Source organism: Simochromis diagramma, unplaced genomic scaffold (genome assembly GCF_900408965.1).
Source record: "Simochromis diagramma unplaced genomic scaffold, fSimDia1.1 OVJJ01000753.1, whole genome shotgun sequence".
NCBI classification, from domain to species: Eukaryota; Metazoa; Chordata; class Actinopteri; order Cichliformes; family Cichlidae; genus Simochromis; species Simochromis diagramma.
This window is the reverse complement of record NW_024387523.1, coordinates 12,456,520-12,464,405: the sequence shown is the minus strand read 5'-3', so window position 1 is coordinate 12,464,405 and position 7,886 is coordinate 12,456,520. Positions and strand designations below refer to the sequence as shown.

Here is a 7,886-nt window from a genome sequence, read left to right as displayed (position 1 = left end):
CTATCTCTACGGCAGAGGGAGAGAGAGAGAGAGAGAGAGGGAGAGGAAACACCAGTGAGTGACACGCTCTCACACACACGGACACACACACTCTCTCACTCACAACACACAACTCCGGACATCGGCGCCTTTTAGTGGAAGAAGCGTCCTCGCGTCGTCAGGTTGGTGAAAGCCTCGTTTCCCTCTTCCTGCAGAAATGTTGTTGTTGCTGAAATTCCGTCTCACTTCCTTCGCGTTGTGGCGCTAAATGTTCCTGGGGGGTGGCTCGCAGTGTTTTTGTGTGTTCGCTGCGCTCTCGCCACGGCGTGCCCGAGTGTCTGTGCGTTACACCGGAGCGAGGCAGCGAGTGTGCCTGCGCTCACGGCTCTCTCCTGCCTGTCGCTACTTTGTTTTCGGTGGCCTCACAGCGGCTCCGGGCGCTGTTATTTTATTGACATGCTCTTTCTGATTTTCTTTTTTCTTTTTTTTAAGCATCACTGCTCTCTCTCTCTCTCTCTAACATGCGTGTTGAACTGCGATGCATAAATGAAAGTGCCAGTAAATCCAGGCTTTGTCCTCGGTTTAGTTTCTTGTTTTCCCCTTTTTTGAAACAAGTGCACAGCAATGCTGCAAGTTGCGTGTTTGCTGCAGATATACAGCCAAGAAGCAGCAGCGGTCTCTGCTTTTCCCGGCTTGTGTGATGGAAGTGCATGCTGCTGATGGCTAAATGCAACAAAAAAAAAAGAAGAAGAAGAAAAAGCTGTACGTTTTCTCGTCCCCCCCTAATTAAAGAGCTGCTTTAATTGTGCGCGGTGTGTAACTCCAGCCCTGCACGCTGGCCACACCGCGGGCCTGTGATTAGGCAAGAGGAGGGAGAGAAGAAGCCGGACAGCCTCTGATGCATGCAGAAGCTCTCTGCTATCCTCAAAACGGATCAGAACCTGCGATACCAACATGAGCTTCACTCACACCCTTTAAAGCGGTCTTCTTCACTTCTCTCTTTTCACTTCCGGTGGGTTTTCACCTGACCTCCCCCTTCAAATCAATGCGTTTTATTGAGTGTTGTTTCCCAAACTTCTGATTAGTCTTGTCCCTCAAAAAAAAAAAAAAAAAAAAAAATGAAGAAGGAGAATCTGTTGTCACTCCTCCCCTTGCACTGGCTGGATATCCAATCTCTTTGGGTAGAAAGACAGTAGTTAATCAGTTTTTCGTCATTGCTGATTTAATAACCTTCTGCTTTGTTTTCCTGCCTAACTCCTGTGGAAAGAAACAAGACGTTAGACCACATTAGACCTCTGTTTGCAAAGATTTGGCCCTAAGTAGCTCCCCTTCTTCTTCATTACCGCAGAAAGTATGTTAATATTGAAGATAAACAACACGGGGCCTGGGTGCATCATTCCAAGCATTATGTCTCCAAATTGCTCTTACGAGGAAAGACTGTGGAGTAGATCAGTTAATGTGAGATGTATATCAATTCTGATTTCATTAAAATATGATATCAAATGTTCTTCCAGCGTAGCCGGCGGATATCTGGACATATTGGGCCCAAAGCTTCCTGTTGTGTGCGGCGGTCATAATCTAATAACGGATCCAAATGCATTACTCAAAGTAATTAAAAGCCTAAATGCCAATCAAAGGATAGCTGATGATGTTGTGACTTTGATTCTTCCGGTGCATGTATTTATTTTTTTAGTTCTCCCTACAGATTGTTTACTGTTTGCAGCCAAACCCAAAAAAGAAAAAGCTTCTGGCACTGAAATCTTGTCTCTTGTCTGCAGATTCTATAAATTCATAAGCAGATATGTGTGGATTGGAGTGATTATTATCTCAACGCCTCATGCTGTGATTGAGAGTACACGACAAATAGGTAGAAATCAGTGAAAAACAGACTCAGAATCCATAGGCTAAAGGGGTGTAATGGATGTTAAATCTAAAAAAACCTCCTGTAACAGGATCGCTGTGACTTGATTCCGATGTGCAGCTACAAATCCATCGCACTGTGTTTTCCCCGCAGTGAAACGAGAAACAGCTCCATAATGCTTCCCTGACAATGCTTTTAAACTTGTGAGATAAGATGAGGTGGATGGAATCCATGCTGAAGATGAGAAAATCTACCAATTTGATGCCACGAATCCCACTTTTGTAACCACCTCACTTCAATCTGTAGCTGTTCTAAAAAGACCTCAACAGCAGACAGCTCGGCGTGTCTCGGCGCTGTCCTCGTCGCATCAGTCATCGTGCAGCCCTGGGTCTGCGCTGTTGTCTGCGTTCGGACCCTCTGCTCCTCTGGGCAACTTCTGGCAGAGTGAGAGCTCGTTTATACGCCCCGTTAGCCGCCAAAGACGTCCCTGTTGTGATGGAACCGCAAGCATGTTGGCATCATCGTGTCATGGCGAGATTGTAGCCTAGAAGCAAAAGCACTGGGACACACGCAGTCGTTACACTGGAGATGCAGAACTTGACCAGAAGGGATTCAGTGGAGTCGTTTTTCCAGTAATAATGTCCATAAGAATATTATTGTATGCATTTTTTTGCACTTTTGCCCTATATGTGCACCCCGTGACTTCTTATGACTGTGAGTTACAGATTTTCAGCAGAGGTCTGGCACAGCTTTACCACTCAAAGAAGGCCATTTATGAGCCATACTGGGGAACAGAGCGCTACCTGTAGCCCCATCACCCTGGCTGCGAGGTTAGTCCAGCAGCATCATATTTTAGGTTTACGTTCACACAAGGGACTCGTGTGCTTAAGTTTTTATCAGCTGCGGCAAACCTTCATTTCTTGTTAGCTCCCCTCGCCGAGTAAATATTTCTTTAGCTCTGCAGGGTTTTAAAAATCAGCAGCAGAAATGGAGTGTTGCAACACAAGAGCAAAACAAAGTTGGATGATGAAATGCGGCAGCAGTGACTCACCAAACAAACTGATGGAATTAAAATTGAGTACTTGGGTCTTTTTTTTTTTTTTAATCCCGAAATATAATCCAGGAAATCAGATTAGTACACAGAGGCTGAGATGGAGAGGCATTTGGGGAGAGGATGGGTGCCTGCCCTCGCCTCTTTGACTTGCATCACATGTGAGATCCTTCTCTGTACCCATTTGACGCTCCCTACTGTTTGGCATCTTCTCACCACCTCCTCAAGTGCAACCCTGTTAATTTCCTACTCCTCACGTCTGACAACCCCCCCCCCCCCCCCCCTCGCCTTTTTCTTATCAGCTTGCTCCCTCGCTTATGCTTCCTTTCTCACACATGCAATCCGTCTCTTGCAGTTTCCTCTCAGCTGCGCACTCTCACGTTGCACCCCCCCCCCCCCCCCCATTTACTTTTTCACTCTCTGTTGTTGCTCCCCAAGGGAAGCCGAGGTATGTAAATTGTTTTCTCCCTGATGTATCCCAAGCTTACTGCTTGTTCATCTTAAGCTGCAAACACGTAAATGCAAGTTGTTCCTAAAACAACGCTTTTAAAACTGAAGCGATCTTTATCCCAAGAGTGCTTTTAGCACCTGTTCAGAAGCAATCTCGGTCTATTACAGTGAGCTGCCGTTCAGGTACAGTGAACTCGTGAAAATGCAGGACACAAACTGACTATTAAGACCCCATCGGTCTCTGTCATTCTGTCCAAAGACTCTCTGCTTCTGTGTGACGCCAGTAAAACTCTATCCTGGAGTTCTCAAACTGAAACAAAGGAAGTAGCATTTCCAAAAGTCTCAGTTTTGGGAGTTCTGAAATGCAGGATTGCGTAAATACAGTAAAAGTCATGTGTTTTAGAGCAAAAACATATTAGCGTGGTTGTGAAATATGAACTGAGCTTAAAAAAGCTTCACAACTTTCTATGCCTTTTTAATAGACGTTTAACATTATTATTAAAACAAAAAGTCTCTTTAAAAAAAGATCCTTGCTGTTATCCTTGCTTCCACTGGTCATAGATAGGCCTGTCATTGTACAGCTTCAGGGGAGATTAATTTGCAGTTCCAAATTAGTTGAATGTTGCCTTGCATAATTGCTCCCTGTGGTATGAAGTTAATTAAAACAGTACGTAGGTACTGAAGGTGCAGTGGGGAAGTGCCAGACAGCCAATCACACATAGATGGGTGAGAAGAGATCTCATCGGTACTGCTGCCATGTTCTGCTCTTTACTTTACTGATTGTTGCTTCGGGCTAAGTTCAGAGCCGAACAACTCGATGAGAGTAAATGAGAATAAACTGATGGAGAGTCTTATTGTTTTTTACCACAAACCGTGATGTCTTGGCGGTTGCATAAGGCAACATGCTCGTGGGTACGTTTTGACCCTTAACCTTGGTTGGGCTTGTGTAACTATACATATCCTGCTCCTCGGGCACCGAGCCCATCCATTCTCAGAATATGAATCAGTTTAAGCGTAGACCATCCATTGGTGAATTTTTCGGTCCAAGTCTAGACTTCATGCGGCACGAAGCAGCCCTAGATGACCCAGAAACTCATACGGATCCCTCTGTATGCTTGCTCTGCCCGCTGCATTCCAGCCGTGGTTCTGCCGCAGAGCTCTGTAAATACTGAGTGAGAGGTTAGCCAGCTCTCTTGCTCTGTGTTTGTGGTATTTAGCATCTCTTAGCTAAGAGGCTCTCAGGCTTAGAGCCTACTGACCCAGTAGGATAAATGAATAGATAGCCTCTCTGTCTACTATATCCCCACTTAGCTGTGCGAGAGGCTCGAGATGATTTTACATTTATAGCTGGCCACTTTTTCAGATGGCCCGACTATGAGTAGGCATTAGGGCCTGCTGTAGTTGGATCGTGCTCACGTGCTGTGTGTTTTCAGCATCACTATGTGCATGAATTATGGCACGTGTGCACAGGTACTGCAAAGATTTGCAAAATTCTCTGCTGCGTCAGTTTTTATTTCTCTCCACTGCTTGCCTGTGTCATTTTCACAGCTGCTCGTGTGTCAGTATGACCCAGGTGCTTCAACCAGGTTTTATTATGTTGTAAACTAATTATAGCTTCCCCCCCCCCCCCCTGTGTGTCTCTGAGCCCTTTGGGTGGTGTTTAATATTACAGGTCACCACCTAATCTGTCTTTTGGTGTCCATATATCGATGGTTGTATCAATACTTCTGTTCCCTCTTTCTGTCAATCCATAAAAATATGATGTGCCAACATTAACTGAAGAACACACAAGTCACTGCTGAGTCCTGATCTCAGTAATTTAAAAGGAATTGGGAATGTAAATCTCTTTAGGTATATCTGGCTGGTAGGTGCCCTTGGTTCTAATTTGGACAGCCTGCAAAAAAAGAAGACAATCCACCACTGTACATTTACTCCACTACTCACTAATTTGACCTGCCTAATGGTTAAAAAAAACTATTATCCACTAAAAAAATAAAGACCGTTACCAAGCTAAGAAGTGCATTTCTTGTTCTCAGTGATAAAAACTCAAGGATTTAGGTTCTTAAATGTGCCCCTAAGTGTCTTGTCCACTTGGATCTTAAGTGAGCGTGAATTGATGGAAGTGCCCTAGTTTTCAGCGCTGCTCTCCCCGAACTGTGCTTTTGATTTTTTATTATCCTTTTGATGTTAGATTTGTGGAAGTCGAGAGAGAGACTTTTATGAACTTGTTTGCCTTGCACATAAAAGGCAAACACTTCATCGTACTAAAATAACGAAAAATTATTGATGCATTTATTTGACTTTCATCTGATGTAAACTCTTTAAAGTGGAGCCCCACCAGTTGCAAATGTCAGCGTTGGTTTTGGAGAACTATTACGTAAGTGGGGGGGGGGGGGGAAGCATAAATAAAGGCCTTTTGGATACAGAGGGAGCTGCGTGGAATCAGGATTATTTAGATACTCGGTTGGTATCAAACCTCTTAGACCTCTGTCTGCTCGAGGCTAGCGGCTCCATGCTACTCCACATGCAGCGTAACAAACCCAAATTTCTGACCAGACTGACTGTGGCCCTTCTGTTTCATTGTTGGTGCTGGTGCGAGTTTTTATTACGGTAAAGTAATGTAAGGAAAACATTAAGTTCTGCTGCATAGAGTTTAACAGTTCTTTAAAAGGTCCTTTACTGGGTCTGAGAGTGTTATGTGCTGCAATAAGTAGAGTATTTTTTAGTAAAATGATAGAAACCAAAGTTTTCTATTATTCTACTTTTTACTTCAGCCATTTTTACACTTTAACTCCATAAAATGACCATTTCAGAGGGATTCCCACTAGTGGAAGTACTGTGGTTTAAAGGGACGAGCGCTACCTGGACAGAGTGTGCATGAGGAAGGACGCCCGCTCACCCGTGCTGTTCTCACAAGGGTGCAATTACATGTCACACAGACTTCGTCCTAAGAAGCTGGCAGGTTAAAGACCGTTTAATATTCTCACATGTGCCGCTTGTCAAGTGACGTTGTTAAAAGTTTAAGGGCATGTTGGAAAAGGGCTTTTCAGGGCTGCATGTTTTAAGCTCGGCAGTTATTGGATGAGATAGAAGGTAGCAAAGTCCCGAGAAGTCCTCACGAGTCCCTCAGTAAATTTAACAAGAGCTTAAGGCTCTCTTGGTTTTCTTTGGGAACTCTCTGTAAATCCAGCAGAGCTTGCTTGAAGGAAGTACCCAAAAATGGCCTTTAAAAATCTTGCATTTTTGTAGAAGAGTGAATTACAGTTGAGGTGAGAAACCCGCAAACCTATTTCACCCTTCATCTCCAGTGTTGTTGTGTTTTTGTGGGTTTATTTGTCTTCATTGTTCTTCTGTTTCTAAAAGTAAATTTGAGCAATTATTATAAAGTCTGAATTTTCTTTGATTTATGTATTGGTTAAAAGCAACTCTGTTAAGACTTAATTTAATGCTTTGAAGGAAAGCAAAAAAAAAGAGGACGATACTGTTAAAATGAGTAGCTGCAGTTTTTTAATGGTGTTTATGCCTCACAAGCCTTAACACACAAATATGAACACATTTTCAGGTATTAGCCTTTCTGGGTGCTTGCTATATTTCTTGTTGCTGCTGCGAGCTTTTTCATTTCTGGTTATTTCTGTTAATGTGAGAATAGAGGTGAGGGGAACGGTGCGATAACGCTTGGCTAAATGAACAGTATAATTAATGTATGGGCTGAGATTGTGAATTTTATCCCTTTCTGGCTTGACGCCTCTGATGTCAGTGCAGCAGGAGTGTTTTCTATTAGACAAGTCAAGGCTACATCTACAGAGATGAGATTTAGGAGTGGAGGGCCTCTCGTAATATACCAAGGTCACCAGCTCGCTCGTTCTCTCTAGGCCCGGGAACTACAAGCGCTGGATTGAAGATATGTTGCTTTATATTGGAGCTGCTTCTGGCTCTCTGAATAAATCAAAACGCGCAAGAGCGTACGAGAAGCAGAGCATTCTGATATTTCACCCTCTCGTGGTTGCATCCCTTGGATACCCAATCTTTATGTCGCTCTTTTAAAGAGTGGTTCTGATTTAGAGCTGGGCTGGGCTTTGCAGATGCACATCTGCCTGTTCAAGCAGTTTGCTGGTACTCGGGACCAGTTTCAAAAATATGTGGAAAAGCTACAAACAAAGGCCACTATTGCTCATGTTTGTGGTAGTCCTTTATCTCTGCTTCAGCAGAGGAGGGGTAAGCAGACTTTGTTTTTTTGCTTTTCTTCCTCCTTTTGGTGAACTCTGGTAAGACTGATGTCTTTCCAGTTCAGGCCAACCCTTTACCCAATTACTACTTGAACTTTTCACTGCAGGACTTCATGCAAGTGCATCTCCATAGCCTTTGTGTTGGTTAAATGTGTGTCATCCCACTCTCTATCCTGCATGTAGGTGGAGAGCTACGCAAATGAAGACGATGTATTGGCCTAAAGACTTTAATTCCTCCTCTTTTTCTAGCATCCTCGTCAGTGTTTCTGACTCGTCTTTATCTTCTATCGTCATGTTTTCTCCATTTATACAGCTCCAC

General features: G+C 43.7%; 1 protein-coding gene across 1 annotated transcript in view; it reads left to right on the top strand.

Moving 5' to 3' along the window:
• Positions 1-7,886, top strand: part of elmo1 (engulfment and cell motility 1 (ced-12 homolog, C. elegans)) — a 105,262-nt gene continuing 97,376 nt past the window's right edge. The window contains exon 1 of the mRNA XM_040020991.1: positions 1-161. The gene's annotated coding sequence lies outside the window, so the exon portion shown is untranslated. The remainder of the gene's footprint in view (positions 162-7,886) is intronic.